Source organism: Sinohyriopsis cumingii, chromosome 12, assembly GCF_028554795.1.
Source record: "Sinohyriopsis cumingii isolate HCF-2022 chromosome 12, ASM2855479v2, whole genome shotgun sequence".
Lineage (NCBI taxonomy): Eukaryota > Metazoa > Mollusca > Bivalvia > Unionida > Unionidae > Sinohyriopsis > Sinohyriopsis cumingii.
This window is the reverse complement of record NC_142972.1, coordinates 43012527-43031858: the sequence shown is the minus strand read 5'-3', so window position 1 is coordinate 43031858 and position 19332 is coordinate 43012527. Positions and strand designations below refer to the sequence as shown.

General features: G+C 40.3%; 1 protein-coding gene across 1 annotated transcript in view; it reads right to left on the bottom strand.

Annotated features, from left to right (window-relative positions):
• Window positions 1-2528, bottom strand: part of LOC149786341 (ubiquitin carboxyl-terminal hydrolase 16-like) — a 31662-nt gene extending 29134 nt beyond the window's left edge. The window contains exons 1-3 of the mRNA XM_089976759.1: window positions 2368-2528; window positions 900-1024; window positions 387-472 (exon numbers count right to left, since the gene is read on the bottom strand). The gene's annotated coding sequence lies outside the window, so the exon portion shown is untranslated. The remainder of the gene's footprint in view (window positions 1-386; window positions 473-899; window positions 1025-2367) is intronic.
• Between the last annotated feature and the right edge of the window lie 16804 nt (window positions 2529-19332).

Here is a 19332-nt window from a genome sequence, read left to right as displayed (position 1 = left end):
AAATAAAAATTGTAAGAGACAGAAAAAGTACAGCTGAAAATAAAGCTAATAAACACGAAGCATACGAATGGCAAAGAATACATTAAATGGAAAAAATAAATTTAACTACAAAACCGAGTTTTGGGTCTACAGCACTTGCACCAGTGGTTCCCAACCTTTCTTGGTCACGAATCTAAAAAAATAAAAATAAAAAAAAATAAAAAAAATAATAAAATAAATAAATAAATACTTTTTTCTCGTAGCCTCACGATCCAGTTTCCACAGTTTGATACGTTTTGCCACCCTCAAAAAAAATCCTGGCTAGCCTGCAGAAATCTTCGCGACCCTGATTTGGGTCGCGACTGGGGGGTTGAGAACCACTTATTAACACTGTAGAACCTACTTACTGCGCATTGTCCAAAAGCCTATTGCTGCAAGCCCTTCTTCATGGCAGTGAAATTGATGGCTTCTTTAGCATGTGCACATCCAGAAACTAAAAGAGAACATGAGTAAATATTGCTAGACAGAATGGTTTCAACATATATCGTGATACAATGAGCCTGTATATTTTTAGGATACATATCTTTAACGATTAAATTATCGCGAATGAATTGACTACGTTATTGTGCATCCCTCATTCACACCAACATTTTGTTTTGGACGAGTCCATTGGTCATCTATGATCAGATATTTCATTCCCACTCCATAATGCTAGGCCACCAATCTTGAAAGACAGTGCTTCTTTCTGTTTTAACTTACTTTGGCACATACATGAATTTTAGCTATGACAGGACAGAAATACACTGTTCCCTGTTCTAAGAAATGTGACATTCTGATTAATGACTGATACACCTAATGTTTTTTTTTTAATGAAGATTAATCAAATGCACAGTGACACTGATTGTGAATAAATCTAGTACCTGAGGCTGCATCATTCTTCTTCCTCTTTAGAATCTTGTACGTACGCTTCTTTCTCATGCTAGGTACTTGCAAATTTTCTTTCATCAAACACTCTCACTAAGAATGTGGCAACGGGTTCAAACAACTGCAACAGAAAAATAAATAGAAACAACATCCGAGTTACTTCAGATGGTAAAATAAAGTTCTCCGTCAATGTAAAGATCGTGTGTGCGCCGCAGTTCCTTGTCGATGTTGTCTATTAACAATAAAAACGGGCAGTGTTTAGTGTCTCGATAAGCGCACTTTAAGCGGAATAAAAGCACTTTTCACGGAACAGTAGTTGTATCGTAGCACAATGCTATTGGTATTTCTTTATTTTCGTAGAACAACTATAAGTGCATGACTTCCAGACAACTTTTAAAGCAGTTTAATTTATATGAATTAAATGTTAATTTGTTTCAAGCAAATCAACATAAAGTTTATTGGTTGAACTTGCAAAAATGGTTTCATTACCAGGGCAACACGGTGCACAGTAAGCAAAGGCAGGGTGGATCTCCAAGCTATTTTGTACAAGAGGAGACACTGCTTACATAATGTTAGGATGCAAAGTCGGGACAGTAACATGAGTCGAAGATCATGATAAATATGGATACTATCCACAACTGTCAAGGATCATCCATATGAATAAAAAAGAAACTCTCAATTTCACATACAATCATAGCATAACTCAAGCACAGGCAATACAAGCATTGTACAAGACAGCAAATAATATAAACAGATAGGATTTGTATAGTTTTAGAACGCAAATAGACATGTACTGGACCATAATTCCATGAGCATCAGACCAAAATCTATTTTTGCCATTGTCGTATCTACATAAGCTCCAAGTGGACTTTATAAAATGGTTGGACAGCCATCGGTTTTAAAATGTATAATTTGTATGTTGACGCCCATGACTTTTAACGGTAAAAGAAAGAGGTACACAAACGTCAAATTACTATATTGAACAGAAACGCAGAAGGGGCCTAAGGATCATCTACACGTCACTGAAAGATACAGAGACTACAAAGCAATGCTGTTTTGAAGTGACGAACACCAGTCACAATGCATTTAAGGTTGGAGCAAATGTTGAATGTTAAAACAAGTGAAATCCACCAACATAAAACAAAGTTTCATGCAGCGTTAGTGTTTTAACATACGCTATAATCATTTACTTTAGTGAGGAAGCTAAAACTCTTCTTTTTTTCGAAATGAAAATCTTCCAATTTGACTACACCACGTTAAGCCACAGTTTATTGTTTAAAACTGCAAAGTAAAAGAGGATAGAGGATATATTAAAGTTGTTCGTGTTCGCTCGTACAAGGACAAAGAAGGGAAGCAAGAACTCATTCATGGAACATCGATATAGGCCAGATTGCTTAAACCAAACAACCAAACCAACCCGTCAAGTACATATAACAATATAACAATACTTGAGTTGGCACGAACCTGGAATATAGTTGGTTCTGGTGTTCCATACCATTCCATATCATCATCATAATTATCTTCATCATCAACATAATCATCAACATCATCATCGACAGCCTCCTCAAAACAGCAGTGGGAGACAGAGGCCACTGTATCTCTGAGCCTTCCAAGAAAGACCATCTTGTTAAAACTTTATAAAGACCATTTCCGATGAAATGCAATGTAAATGCATCTTCTGTATGCGTGTTCTTGATGGTAGCTATGACGTGACGTCATGGAAACAATTACATCAAAGCAATCACGTCACGCCGAAAATAACGTGACCTCTACACATGTATTGTCGATGTCACATGATTCTTAAAGTCTGGTCACTACGCGCGCACGCGTGTGTGTGTGTGCGCGCGCGTTAGCGCGCGTGACATTATTTTTTACGGTTTTCAAAAGTTTCACTTTCTCATACTTATGTCAACCGCATGTTGTTCAAACTTTGCAAAGCAAAACTTACTGAAATATTTTTCATGTTTTAGTATCCAGAATAAATTTCTATAGCCAAGAGTGTGATGAAACTGCCCTTAAGACCAACAACTATTCTGAATGCTTAAACAAGAATGACACACGCCAACTTAAGCATTCATGCCTTGTACTTTAAATAACTCATGATTCTATTGTTTAAATGTAGGAATTTGTATTTTATTTACAAATTGCCTCCTGTGCGTAATATAAAATTGGAGAGAGAGAGAGAGAGAGAGAGATTATTAAATATATTGTTCCATTGTCTACATCCAAATATGTCGTTTATGTCACCCAGGGTTTATATCAGTTATTCCCGTGCAGTAAGAAATATCTTTGTAACAAGCCAAGGGTATAGCCTATTTTTATTTACATTTCCGTTTATAGCTTTATTAGATCTTTGCAATTAATTGTTTGATTGTCGGGAGTTGGTGTTGGGAAGATGTTTCTCAAACCGAGCAATTAGCGTCATAGGACCTCATAATCTATTGAATTCACAAAACTATAGTGTAAAAGGGATTCGTTTCGTAACCTGGCCATAATTAATTTTTTAAAATAAGGAAATCTCGGAAATGGTCACACATGAATGGTTAACAGTTTGAGATAGTAATAATTATGTGTATTAGGCGCTTCATTCATGCTTTTTTGTAAGTGGAATGAAATAACCATTTTCAAATGCGTACTGATAAGTCATGTGATGTGATGAAATAAATGCAAGTGTGTGTCTCTAAGTTGATTGGTGACTAAAGAAGTTCTGCCCAGCAAGATCTAACCCCAGGGTTTTCATTTTATAAAATATTTTACAGAAGGCGCTAAGAAAAATCTGGCTTTATTTGAGAGCACGATACCAGGCTGTATGTTAGCTGTGTTAAATTAGTCAATGTGTGACAAGGTATCCGTTTTCTAATCGACAGAAGATAAAATGTCGTTGCCGACAGAATGTATCTTTCGTTTAAAGAAACCCATTACCTGTTAATTTGTGGAGTGACTAATTATAGCAAAACATTGCTTTCACTAAATCCGATTGAAAAATAGAATACAACAAATTTTTATTGAATCGTTAGCATCTGTCCATTGTTTTCTGTTTAACAAAACACATACTATAAATTGGTTATTCAAAGGTGAAAATTAGATTATGATAGATCCAGAATAATCAGAACAATTAGATAAGTGAGTAGAGATTCACACACACACACAAGTAGTAATGTGGGACGATCTAGAGACAAGGGGACTTTCATGTTAAACTAGGGGGGTTGTAACCTGCGGACTATGGGAATTTAACATAGGGCATAGTGAGTTTGTAACCTGGGGACAATGGGAATTTAACATGGGGACAATGGATTGTGACTGTTTAGGGACAATGGATATTAAACATGGTGGGACTGTCTAGGGACAATGGAAATTGAACATGGGAAATGGATAGAACACAGACAATAGACAACAGACATTAAAAAAAAAGAAATTAGGTAAGAAAAGTCAATTTCTTTTCGAGGCATATGAATGGCCCTGAAAAGGGCCTTTGGGTTTCTTCTTCTTCTTCTTCTATTTCCTCCACTTCTTCATCCATCCCCTTATCTTTCCCAAAATTCCTTTCTTCTTCCTCTTTTCATTTTCTGGTAACCAGTCAGGATGACCCATGGACCTAAACTTCTCCTGTATCCTGATCCAATTGTTATTCAGTTTTTCAAAGGCCTCTTTTTTCTTTAAGTTTTCCTTATCCTTTCTTTCTTTACTCCACTTGTCTTTAATCTTCTTTACTTCTTCTTTCATCACTTTTCTCATAAGTTCTTCAGCTTTCTTCAGCTTGTCCAGGCCTCTTTTGACAAATGGCCAATCTGACCATTTCACCATGCCTTCCAAACAACACCTTACTTCTATAACGTTATTCAGAGCCTCTTTTAAAGTTCCAACTCTGACATAGGATGGATTAATGAACCCTCTCAACTTCTTCACTTCTTCTTCAGTGATCTCCTCTATCTTCTCCCTGGCTACTTTTAGTTTGTTAGCAAAGTCCAGACTGTTTCTTATCCTCCATTCTCTTTCAATTCTTTCCAATACATATTCACTATCTATCATCCAATAGTATGTTTCCTTCAAATTGTTGAACAGGTTTGAAGCTGCTGCCGTCTTCTTTCATTTATTCCGTAGAATGGTGCGAACGACGAACGCTATGAGTTCGTATATGTAAAGCACGGACGTGAAGGAAAACATCCCCTACTTTTCTCTTCTCATATTATCTACTATAAACAACGTAATCACTAGACAAATAACATAACCATAATCTACTATCCACACACGTGAACCAGCAAAAAACATAACTATAACCTACTATCTACACACGTAAAGCAGCAAAAACAAAACCATAATATACTATACACACAATGAAGCAGCGAAAACGTAACCAAAAATATACAGTCCACACACGGGAAGCAGCAAAATCAAACCCAAAATATACTATCCAAATACCCCGAAGCAGCAAAAATAAAGCCATAATCTACTATTCACACAGGCATTGGGAAGCAGGTAACCGATGCAACCAAATAAAATGGTCCACAATTGTTTGTCTCCTTGTTGCAAACTCAAAATTGGCAATGGCTGCACCGATGACACAATACATCACAAAGATTTGGCAGAAAAAGACGATTTGCGTTTTAGGCACACGTTCTCCACACCACACCCACAAGGGTTGTTTCTGTAAATCTTGCAGAGAAGAACTGGGTGAAGGAGTGGTCACAGTAGCTGAGTCTGTGTGAAAAGGCATGATGGTCACTTCTTTTTATAGTCAATGACTTGCGAAGCGTCGATCCAAGAATCAAAACTGGGTGGATATCCTTTCCAAAGTACTTTGACTTCTTTGACACATCGTTTGCCCACTTTACAGAGAATGCTTTCGATGTCGTACACGTCGTCTTCGTTTTTGGTGACACGTTGTAACTCGGGCAAATAAAACGTTCCTTTTAACACTTCTCCGTTCATGTCTTCCAATTTATAGACTGCAGGATGACGGCCATGCACTCGTCCAGTGACACGAAACAATTCGGTGGTCCAGTTAGGTAAGTAACCTTTGTCGAAAGTGCGTTTGGTTTTGCCAATGCGTACCCAATCTCCTATGGTCAACACTTTACTTTTCTTGGGGACAGCCCCCGTTCCACGATGCTGGCTTTGGTTTCAGGATTCTCGGTGGTAAAAAAATGAATGTCACGTTTCTTTAATTCTTTTTGGAAAGCTTGGTTCAGAAATGTGGTACCTTTGTCCGTTTGCCACCGAAGAAGGTGACGACCACTTTGTTCAACACCAGCTAGAGGGCTCGCACTAACTCGTTGCTCGATTTGGAAGTCTATGGCACGACCCAGGCAAATTTGGAAAAGACGTCAATGACACAAAACAAATATTTGTAGCCGCGATTGTAGCTGGCCAAATGAGAGACATCGGCTAAATCGGCTTGCCATTGATGATCGATGCCTTCCACTTGGGTGCGACTTCTGGAAAACGTCGAATGGGTTTGTGTAAAGTGTAGATAGATTGTTCTTGTAACCATCGTTGCACTTGAGGTAAACGGAGACTTTTCAGTCGAGTTTTGGCAGCACGATACAATATTTGAATCCTCCGTAACCTGCAGGATGGGATGGATCATAGTAAATGCTGGCTAACACCTTTTCCATTTTTTTTTTTGTTTGTTAATAAGTGACCCACTCTTCGCTGATGCTACTTGGAATGGGGCGGAAGGGTGGCTCGGAAACGGATGTACGTGTCCGATGGGCTACGGGAGTAGAAGTCGAAGCTAGTGGCAGAGGTGGTAATGGAATGGCTTTGGTCTTCTTTTCTTTTTTCACTTCTGTCGAAGGAGGAGTGGACATCATCTTTTTAACCCAAGCTTTAATTTCTTCTCGTTGGGGTGTGGGGGAAGGGGCCAACAAGGATGGGGCAATCTTACTAGAAATGGGAGCTGCTGATGGTGTTTGAAAAACTTCTCGTATCTCTTCTTCCTCAGGCCTTCGTGAATTAGCGTTCCTGGTGACCCCTGGGGATGGTAGTAGTGGTGGTAATGGTGGTGTGGGGGATGGACTTTTCATCAAGGTCTTAAAATCATTCAGAGTGGGTAGAGCTGTTTCGTCTAAAGCTTTTTGGTGAAAGAGTAGCAGTCGTTGCAAGAGTTGACCGTACGTTTGTGATTTTTCTGTTTCGGGCAAATCTTGGCGATCCATCAAGGACTGCAATTCGTGTTGTAACTGGGACATCTCGCTCAAACTGGGATTGGGAGGTAAATGCGGGGTTCGTTGTTCTTGCCAACGATGGAATTCCATCCATCGTTTGTAAGGCACTAAAGCTAGTTTTCGTCCTTCCATTGGATGTCAAGGGTTACGTCTGAGATCTTGGGACTTCAGAGGTCCTTTTTATCTTGCTCCCACGAGTCCTCCCAGCTTGGTTTCCAAGACTCCTTTCAGCAAAGGTCCTAACAAGAGGGGTACAATTCCTCCACGTTGGACCAACATCTTTTTCTTTTGACGAATGGGGATTTTCTTTTGAACCATTTGGTGAAGAACGTGACGATGTTTGCTTAAGCATTGTTTCTGGTGTTTGGACAAAGGGATCGTGCCTTTCAAAACGTTCAAGATCGCCAAGGGATCCTCCCCTTTGGTGACTCCTCTTTTTCTTTGAACGACTGTGTCTTTTCTTAGGGTAACGTCGATGGTTGGCTAAGCGCTTTGTCGGATGACGAGTCTGTTTTTGTCTCTTTCTTTTTTGACGATAGTGACGGCGTGCACCTCTTTGAGGTGACATCTTTTGGAAGTTCACTGATGCCCCTACTGTTGTCGCGGGCCTTTTGTATACTGGAATGCGTCGCCACTGGCTGTCTTTACGTCGTATCAACTTGAGGACAGGCAACACACGTCGTGCAGGGGTTTGCAACGGACTAAATCGAGCCAGTTCTTGCTTGGACAAATCCAGTAAACTCTGTAACAAGCCCGATCTCTCTTGGACTTTGATTTTGGGAGTAGGTACTTTGTGAGTAGCTGCCACTGCCACTAAAGAGGAGGGTCCCGCCACTGGAGAAGTTCTTGGAGACACGGGCTTCCATGGTGTCATCAACGGAGAAGTGGATGAACCTGAGGCTACCGGAGATGCGGTCACCGTTGTTGCAGGTCGTGGTTTGCGAATGTAAGGTTGCGTCCTGGCCGAAGTACCTCTCTTGTGACTAGTTTTCTGTGGGCTTTTCTTTTCCGGAGGACTTCTCTGTTTCTTTTTATGAGGGCGTTTGTTTTTCCGGGGTGGTGACCTGGTGTTGACACCGTTGCTCTTTTTCTTCTTGGGACTTCGTTTGGCTTTTTTCTTGGGGAGAACTTTGGGAGCATTAGGATCCCATTTTAAGAGTGGAGAGAATGATGACACCTCCTAGAGTACCGCTTCCTCCAGGTTTCAAAATGATTTGTTTTTTGGTTTGAGTGTCGATGCGAGGATCGGCCAGTTGGGTCAAAGTTACTTTGTTTTGATCAAAAAAGCGTTTGGTTTGATGAGGAATCTGAATGATACCTTGCAGTAATTGACGTACTGTCACCGTAAACCATCGTAAGACTTCTTTGAGACTGGCTTCTAAGACACGAGCACGTATTTGTGGATTTTTTTCGCGATTGATGCCATACAAGGCACGGATCAATTTGACAGGAAGATGGGACTGAAGGGACGTCATGTTGACACTGTATGAGACGAAAAGTGTCCGAGGCTTTTATAGATATTTTTTGGTTAAGTCGAGGACGGAGACGTGTACAGGACAGGCCCTCCGTCTTGACACCAGCGGTGAAACAAATGGGTACGAAATCGCAAATAATCGGGGGTTGTGGGTTTCAAATCGACGAGTAAATAGGCGTGTGGAGTTTGAGTGGCATCGTCGTACGCCTGAGTGAGCCAAGGTGTTCCTAACTGTTTGGCTAAGACTTGCACTTGCGATTTATCTCGAGGGCTTTTAAACAAGACCACGTAATGAGCAATGAGACTGATGGTGCGATGGGTTTACTTTGTTGAAACAAATTTTGAGTGATGTAAATGACACTGGCATTACGATGATGTACTTTGCGCGTGAACCACAGTTTAATTTCTTCTTCGTCTTCTCCTAACATGTCGTCGAAAATGACCAAATGGGTTTGACGGGAGTCAGACATGATTCCGTCGTCTTCGTTAGGAATGCTTTCCACAAACACGATTGAATCGCCTTGATTTTCTCGCAAGAGGTTGTATGCCGATTGCCACTCTTTGCAACACCACACGATGCGTTGAGGTGGACGATCGATCAAATGATGTTTATATTCGATCAAACGTTTGACAAATTTGGTTTTGCCTGAACCGCTAGGTCCAGCAATGAGCATGTTAACGGAATGACGAAGATACAAAGCCTCCCAACAGGCACGATCTAAGTGTTTGTCGATGACTTTGAAAGTGGAGGAAGAGGGAGCAGAGATAGCAGAGGTAGTCATAGTGTCAGGAATGTCACTTGTGACACGAAAACAGACAAGACAAGAGTTTTTATACTTTTTTCAGGACACGTTTATTGATGTTTTAAAAATGAACACGAAAGACAAAAATACATATAAACCAAATGCTTAAGTACAACAATAAAATGCACATGAAATCGATCAACGTGGAATAGAAACAAGTTTCTGTACAACATGTTTTGGGTAATGTCCTGACAAGTTCTACAGGGGGTAATGTCACACAAGTGTCCCCCCGAAAGGGCCTTTCAGGAATGTCCATGACAGTCCTGTCCTGGGTGAAGGTTCTTCTCGCACTGTCACCAACACAGGTTGAAAAGTGACTTTTTTCTTTGGACGTTGGAAGGAAGGATCACAACTCTGGAGCATACTGAGTCACTTCTTGGGTCCAAGCCTCAAAACCCCATTTTTTCCAGGCACGTACATCTGTCCAACGGAGGTGTAAGTCACAAGCTACACACACATCGTCATACACGTCTTCGGTAGCTAAAAGTTGACGAATCTTTTTTTCCCGTAGTGGTCGAGAAGTATCCAGATGAAAACGCAAGGCTTTGAGCAAAATGAGTCTCTCGTGACCATTTAAAGGCACCACTTTCATGTTGAATTGGGTGGTAAGTACTGTTCGTAAAGAGTCCAAAAGGAATCGGCTGGTAAACGAAATCCTAGAAAACAAGTCACCAAGGCACACACTATGCGTCGACCAAAATTCAATGCATACAGTTGTCGTACTAAGTGTTGGTAATCATCCACGGTTTAAATACTGTCATTGAGTTCCTTCCACGGAATCTGTTCAATCACTTGTGGTATAAGCCGTGACATGGCAGCCTGTTTTTATATTCTATTTTTTTCGGATGCAATAAATGTACTTTCTAGCCAGAGATGATTTTACTCCAGTAGGAAATTTAAATGTTGCATACTGTAACCTAAAGTTTAGAGTTCGTTTAGATGTTTCCTCTTCCACTAAGTAGATTCCACGCAAAAGATGTTGGTAATCCTTTAACTCTTCTTCCTCAATTCGTTGCACTAGGTGAATCACGAAGTAACCAAAATTATGAACATGTCGATTATTTGCGACCTCAAAGTGTTGAACAATGTCTGACCACTGGAACAATTTCTTACGAATCAGTTCTCTTATAGCATTCAGGTACCAGTGGTTCAAACACCGGTGACGTAACGGATGCAATTGTTCTTTACGTTTGACTTGTATTTTGACCAGTTCTCGGTAAATGCGTTCTCTCAATTCCACAGGCAAACCACGAATGTTCTCTTGTAAAGTATCCATGAATAGGTCATACTAAAAAACTTTTTTTTTGGTCGGAGACAATAAGTGTACTGTCTGGTCAGAGATGATTTTACTCCAGCAGCAAATCTAAATCGTTCAGTCACTAACTTGCACATCACAGTTCGTTTAGAAGTTTCCTCTTTCACTAAGGTGACATTGTGTAAAAGATGTTGGTATTCCTTTAACTCTTCTTCCTCTGAAATTTGTTGCAGTAAGTGTACCTGGTAGCAAATAGAATCATCAATAACAAAACAATCCTTTGAACGACGGGATAGTTGATGAAGTTCTGTCCAATGAAACACTTTCAACTGAATCAGTCCTCTTATAGCATTCAGGTACCAGTGCCTCAAACACCGGTGACGTAACGGATGCAATTGTTTTTTACGTTTGACTTGTATTTTGACCAGTTCTCGGTAAATGCGTTCTCTCAACTCCACATGCAAACCACGAATGTTCTCTTGTAAAGTATCCATTCAGGGATTACTGATATCGTCCTACTAAAGGTAAACAGTGACAACTGGGAGACCATTGAGCATGTTCCAGGTAGGCCGAATCTTGTGGTTCCCAGTGGTGAAGTGACGCACCGCAACTGAACCACTTGACTTTTTCCCCTTCGCCCAAGTAGAAAAATCCGGCTCTGGTTAATTCTTCAGCGACTGGTCCTCCCAGATACTTAGGCCATTTTCGTTTGAACAATTGAAAACGATTTTCAAAGTTGCAGTATTCAGACAAGCGCACAGGGAACGAATATTCGTCTTTCACAGGTTTGTTTCGATGAGGGCAGGGTGACATCGACAGGAGTTTGCTCAGGGCTGTATGACATCCGTAGGATGGTAGACGTGAAGGTTGACATCCACATTTACCATGAAACCCAGTAAAGTGTCCACGATAAGGAGCAGCATCGCTTTCGCATCCATCAGGTTTGACACGCACAGCATCACTTTCCATGATAGGTGTAGTGAGAACAAAGTTCCCGTGATGCTTTACTGCATCACTGAGGTCACAGCGTACAGCATCGCTCAAATCGCAAGGCTCAGCATCGCATTCCACTTTAGAGTCTCCAAACTTGAATTGTGCCTGTCTGAACATGTTTTGTGTTTCTCTGAAAGTATTCATCTTGTTCACATGGTCTTGGTAGTCACAATGAACTATTGATCTTGGACATTGTCCCTTTTTAGATACAGACCAATACCGACGTGTCCATACGGCAAAGTGAAGTGACAATTTGGTGAGTGGGAAAACGTACAATCTTATTCGGTTCACGGGTGGTCACTTTAAAGTTGTATCTTCTCCAGACTGCAAGGCTTCTTTCAATACGCCAAAGTTCACCACTCGACTGGTGCGATAATTCAATCCTTTCACTTTACCCTCCATGTGCTCTTCTTCTTGTTTGTCCCGGTATTCGTAGCCGTAATTTTTAGGACCGCCACTCGCGAAACTTAGAATCTTGTCGTCGGGGTGCTCGTCTGTCCAGGCTCCTAAACGGTCTCCTTCGATGTCAGGGTGATGTTGACCCGGGCACTCGATGTAAATATAACTGTCCGTGTCAAAGTACAAGACGCATTCCCCTAACAGTTCTAAAGTTTCGTACAATTTTAAGCAAGCATGAGCTGTCACGTAAGCTGCAATGATGACATTTCCAAATGCGTCGGCTTCTACAAAGTCCAGATCTTCTTCGTAATTGATCTTGATCAAATCCTCGCGAACGACGTCCACGTGTTTCATGAATTCGGTTTTGTCGTGAATCATCTGGAAGTAACGGGAAAGTTCTGTCAAATATTCCGTCTTGGGTAAACACGGTCGTTGTGCCATTTTACCCCACAAACAATTTAACATCACTTTGGCAAACGATCGCCTGCTTCGTTTTTCTCGATGTGATCTAAAGGGATACCTTCCTGCTCCCAGTATTTCTCCTTGAATTTCTTTTGATCTTCGGGAGTGTGACACCAGGAAGGAGAGCCACTGGCTTCTTGCTTCAGTTTCAAAAAGGCATTCACGTTGTCTGCGAAAATGCCTTTCTGACATGGGTCACCCTTGTGGCATTGTTGTGTCTTGGGAAAGTGGCAAATTTCGTACATTTCTAACAGTTGGTATCCCATGTCCAGAGCCTTGAATAATTCCACGCTGACCCACGTTCCCGTCAAGGTGCGTTCTTTCTGGGTGTGCTGACAAGGTTGGTCTTGGTTGCACGTTTCGGAACAAGTATGGCATAAGGGAAACATCAGCTTGCCTTGACAATGGTAAGGTAACACGGGATGGTACAAGTTCATGGGAGGCAAAACTTTACATTCACTCAAACCTTCGTATTCTCGAACGTTTTTCAGGTCAATGTGTTCCGTCAGCACTTGTGGGTGCCCTGCAGGAAAGCGACAATATTTGCACACGTACGGATACAGGGAACACACGTCCAAATATTTGATTTCTTCTCCTTTCTCTTCGTCGACTTGGTACAGCATACAGGTAGCATTGGTCCTTCCTCGGTACCAACTATTCCTCTGGTTCAGGGGGTCCACCCACTGGTAACTTTCCACGATGCGTTTAAACTCGGGATCGATTTTCAAACGGTGATCGTATTCGTGTTCCCACATTTCCACCAACTGGTATCCTTGCTGTTCTTACTTCAAACGTCGCTGACAAGTGTCCTGGTACAAATCTTCCATGGTTCGTTGTAAAAACTGATTTTTATTGTTACGATCAGGGTAGCAGACGGGACATCCGTGAAATAAACAACCGTTAAACTCGTACACGATCTTGGGGTTTTCTAAGTCCCTTCCATCTACCGAATGTGCTCCGAAGGTATTTTCACCCCCTCCGTTGTGGGCATGCTGAATCCATTTGTCTTCCTTGCCGCACAAGTAATGTAACCAACGTAGGGCTTTGACCGAGTATTGACGTTTGACAAAGTTGGTCGTTTGAGGGCTGATGACAGCCAGGGTGTTTTCGGGCTTGAATCGTTGTCTGTACACTACACGCTTTGGCAATGGTACAAGCTTCTTTGAACAGTTCTCGAAATTTTCCACAGCAACGCCGTAAAATGTCCACGTCGGAACGACAATACTTTAACATTTATTACTGAAAGTCGAAAGGGTCAGAGACCTGGGTCTGGTACCAAGCATAGAAAGCTTCTCGTTGTTTAGTACACATGTTGTCGCGGTCGTAATATTGAGCCTCAGGCAAATGGGGTAGAACAGCATGTTGATTGGCTTCGGTTTTGAAAAAGTGTGGAAAGTACCCTTTAGCCATTTCTGTGATTCCAAACGTTTTAGGCATTCGACTCAAAGGCGTGGTCAAATAGCTCATCGAATCTTTAAACTGTACTTGTCCCACTTCCATGGAAATGATTTTGGCTCCGTTCAAAGTGACTTTAGGACGTTCGGTGCCTTGTTAAGTATAGTACCTCAAAAGAAACTGTCCATCGTATCCCGATAAATTGTGGGCCATCACCGTGGCATGGCAATGACAATCTCCGTAACGTTCGATGTCCTCTTGGCTCCATGTTTCGTCGAAGGGGTCCACTGAGCGAAATCGGCTAGCGTGTTCGTTCCTCGAAAGATTTTTTCACGCCTTCCAGGAATCTTACTGCAGTGAGGGCAATGACTAAAGATAGGATGCACTTTTTACACCCTCGGTGAGCCACGCAGAAATTAGGAATGTGAATGCCGGTCTCTTGCATGCATTCAAAACCGAAAAAGATGAAATTGCCTTTCTTCTTGTGGTCCTCATTTTCCTCTTGTTGTGGTTGATATTTCTGCATGTAGCATTCGTGTTCCAAGTCCACGATTTGGTGACAAATGTGACATCGTTTCTTTCCTGGACATACGTGTGCCTTGGCATTATTGGTACGTATACCTTGTCCACACGTAGGGCACAATCTCAGCAGTTGACAAGCTCTTTTCTGCTGTGAACCTTGCGTCGTCAGATGTTGTTGGTAACAGGTTGGGCTGACAAACGTGCGCAGACAAGCTGGACGATGCACTCGTTCTTGTCCTTCGTCCAGACAGGGATGAAAGGCCAAACATCCTGAGCATTTCGATCCACAATGTTTGTGTTGCTCTCGATTGTTATAGCCATAGTCACATTTCTCACAGTAATAACCGTATCCCATGAATCCGGTGATACTGGTAATGGTATCGAAATGTTCATCATGATGATAGAGATGAATGTATTTTCCGTCCTTAAAGTCTTGACCACGAAACAACAGAGGTCCGCGCACTTTTTGGGGGTGCACTTTCAAGGTGTAGCGTGGAGCTAGGGCATCTTGCAATTTTTGCATCTCAGGAATGCCACAGGGTGTGTCTTTGGACAGGCCAGCTTGTTGTAACAGGAGTTCTGCTTCACTTCGTTGATTGGCTCGGTGCGATTTTCGAATGTTCTCCCAGGCTCTTTTCCATTCTACCGTGTCGTTCTTGTTGACATACGTTAGTCCCACCACGATAGCCCTGGCTAAACAATTCTGGTCTTGAGGGTTGTTAATTTGGACGAGACTTGTTTTGGTGCTGCGTAGGTCGTTCACCAATAACACCTTTTTGCGTTGTCCGGTCCCTTGAGGAGTAGAGACGTGGGCCATGAACAGTGTGGCTTTTCCATCGGTGATGTGAAACTGGTCTTTAGATTGTTGCACGTGTTGAATCTTGTCCATGACTTTGGAAGGGGTCAGTTCTGCAGGACTGCTAAACTCGATCCAAGCAGGGGATTTCAAACCGTCGTGTTGTATGGAAAGTCTCAAGCGATCGTCTTCTTTGGCTTGACATTGTCTCTTTAGTGTGGTGAGCAAAGAATCCCTCATCTCGGTGATGAACCCTTCTGCTTTCTCCAACGGTACGTCGGACTTGAAATCTTTAAACTTTACCCTGTAAGTGTAAGCCGTGGTTCTTAATTTTCTAGAGGAGCGCTTTTCCGTCTCTCGAATGTGATAGTAGTTATCATGGTTGACTAAGGGTGGTGAAGTTTGGTTAGGTACAGACTCTCTAGATCTGGATTCTGGTTCACTCACGTCATCTTCAAAGTCACTGGCATGAATTTGTGCCAAGACTTCAGCGATGGTACGAGGTGATAGATCACGTTTCTGCCTCTTACTTTCTTCTTTCTTCTCGAATGGATTCGATCGTTTCATCTTGACTGCAAAAAGTCAAATGACTACACGTGAAACACCATGGGTCACTTTATATCCATGACAGACCAGCGGATATATAAAGGGTGTGTGTCTTGTCCTTGCACTATTCATTTCACTCTCAAGCCGATCAGAACGATTAAAGAGACTACCCAGATCGAACGTTTCATCAGAGCTTTGCGAGGAGTCATCAGCAAATTTTCTTCAGACAAGCCGACGGACTACTTGCCCTCCTTTCGAGATAAAAGTCAAGATACTTGCTATATCTGTAAGAATAAAGGGCATTGGTCTTCAGAGTGTCCAGATCGTCAAAAAAGCAAAACAGGGACTAGAAGAGACAAAAGTCAAGATACCTGTTATCATTGTCAAGAAAAAGGACATTGGTCTCCAGATTGCCCTAAGAAAGAACAGGAGCAAGAAGAAGAGAGGAATTATTGAAGAGGAAGAAGAAGAGGTAGCCTCCCCCAAGGAAAAATCCAGACATGTGCAGAAAGAGAAGCAGGAGAAGAAAAGAAGGGAAGAAAGTGAGGATGAAGAGGAGGCAAAAAACTGTGAAAATGAAGAAATTAAAAAAAACAGAGAGAGTGAACAAATACAGAGAAGAAGCCTATGAACTTTTTAATGTGCTATGTTGTGGTGTGAATTGAATTGTAAAAAATTAGTACCAGAATAGACAGTCTATAAAACGTAAGTGTCTTTTGGTTTTGATTTTTAGAATAAGAATCTACAGTCACGCACTCACACATTCACACGTACCATAAGGGTAAAAAAGGGATTTTTGAGTTTTAATTGATGTTGGCAATTGAAATACTATCTCTTTTCGAGAGAAATGGGTGGCCCTGAAAAGGACCTTTGGGGTATTTGTTGATTCAAACAATCAACTTTAACTGTCTTAAGCCTTTGCTACGGCCAAGGCCTACTTCTGGACTGCGTACTGTCGATGATGATTTGGTAGAAATCACTAAGAGTGGTATGGTAGGTGTTGTCACAGGGTTGGGTTGTTTAGCTTAGGAAGGTCTTTTTCTCTTCGGTCGTAATAAAGAAGTCTGATACAATTGTTTCATAGATTATTATATTTTTCCTGTACCTATGTGGGCAAATTGTATTCAAGAACAGGAATGCCGTGTGTCCATGGGGGTAAATGGTACATAAAAACAGGAAAGGTCATGTGTGGTTCTGTATGATGACATAGAAACTGTATGATGAACGGAGGCAACGGTATACATATGTAAATACAGCAGGACAAATGTTTAGATAGACGTTGGTTTTGAAAATACCATTGTATCCTACTCAGAAAGTAATAAATCATGATAATGAACACAATATATTTTCCTTACTTTCAGAAAATAAACCGATTCTTAGAAAACGTTGAATACTTTCTCGAGAGATTTTCATTTTGCTGAAAATAAATGAATACAAAACTCTGATGTCAGTTGATAGATAGGTATATATAAAATTATTACTTGGTGTACTTTTGCTGTGTGGTCTGTAATACATGGAGATAAATACGAATTGGTAAGTAGCTAGTTATAAATGGAGGGAAATAGGAATTGGTAAGTAGATAGTTATACATGGAGAAAAATAAGAATTGATAAGTAGATAGTTATACTGGGAGCGAAAAATGAATTAATAAGTACGTAGTTATGCATGGAGAGAAATAAGAATTAGCAGTAGCTAGTTATACATTGTAAGAAACACAAATCGTTGGTCTACTTTTTCTGCAATTTGAGTGAACGTTAAAGTAATAATTGCACTGATATCAGTTTAAAGAAGGATTATTGCAAATCAAAGGCAATCGCTCTGATGATTTAGTTTAAGCTAGCAAAGAAGGATTACTAGACAAAGGCAATCTCTCTGATGATTTAGTTTAAGCTAGCAAAGAAGGATTACTAGACAAAGACAATCTCTCTGATGATTTTTTTAAGCTAGCAAAGAAGGATTTCTTAATCAAAGGCAATCTATCTGATGATGTTTTAAGCTAGCAAAGACGGATTACTAGGAAAAGCAATTTCTCTGATGATTTTTTTAAGCTAGCAAAGAATGATTTCTAAATCAAAGGCAATCGCTCTGATGATGTTTTAAACTAGCAAAGAAGGATTACAAAGAAAAAGGCAATCTAATCAATTGTTTTAAGCGAACAAATACATTTTACAATCTTACAAATGACCTTACTTGAAAACATACGTGTGATAAATAATATTGCCACGATTGATGAAACACACGTAGACTCCTGGATGACAGATTACTACAGGATTTTGGAAATAACTTACACAGTGTGTTATATTAGCTGACATTGTTTACTTGCTGAGTATTGGGATACATGACATGCAGTTTCAAAGTAGTACTGGACACCTTTATAAATTTGTTCGTTTCTATTTATGGTATTTATTCTGTCAATTACTGATACTTGCTGAGTATCGTGATATATGACATACAATTTCAAAGTAGTAACTGGACGCCTTTTGAAATATATTTATTCCTATTTATCGTGTTTATTTAAAGTCTATATTTATATTGGGGTTGTACTTATTTACGTCCAGAGAGATTCATTCTCATTAACCCAACGCCAGGGATTGAGTTTCCTTCTTGGAATACCAATTCTGTTAATAAAACTTCAAACTGACATATGCATCACATTATTTCTTCGTATTATTATGTGGATTTGGACTTTATAATAATGACTCATATATTTCTGGAAAAGGAGTCATTTAAGCAAGAAAGCTAGCAAGAACATATGTAACCAGGCAGCAGAATGAACGATTAACTAAAGATACAAATAACAACAAACAAATGTCTTAAAAGTGACGAGTTCAGTTTTAAATTCCTGCTTAGAAGCGATTTCGTGGATGTGAAAGGGAACAGACATATATTAGCCTTTTGGTTTACCACGTGATAATAAAACTGACATCACTACATTTTTGAAACTTATATTGCTTATTTCTCTGTTCATTGCGAGAAACTAGTATTTCACGAAAACCAAAACAAAATACTAGTTTACATATGAAAATACCCACTCATTGTGCATAATACATTGTTAACTTTGATTGTTGTAAGTGACTGTGTATGGTATCATCTGTACTGAAGAAATTATTGTACAGACAGATAACAGCATATTGGTAAAGTATTTCATATTCCGTTATTTTTTTTTTTCTGTGAAGAGAATGGTATTCATAAACAAATGCAGTGTTTCGTGGGTAATAGTACAATTTTGATAACTTTTAGTGATGAATAATAAACATGGTATTTCTAGGTCAACCGTCAGAGTTATACTAACTCGGAAGAATGCGTTTATAGTTATGGATTTAAATACAAATCATTTCATGTTTGTCGCTTGAATTAACAGTAGATAAAATGTTTCATCGAACAAACACTCGATACAAGAAGTTAGTGAAAACATGTATAATCATGATACAATGCAGTCAAAATAGAGATAGGGCAAAAAATCAGAAACGTCCAAAGCTTTTAAATGGCAGAGGTTTTCATGATCACGATTATTGATTGCATATCTATATCATATTTCTGGCAATTCTATTATTCTTCGTCTCTTGAGTTATACATATTTCATGTTTTATAGTTCTTGTAGTGAGTGCTCTTGTTTT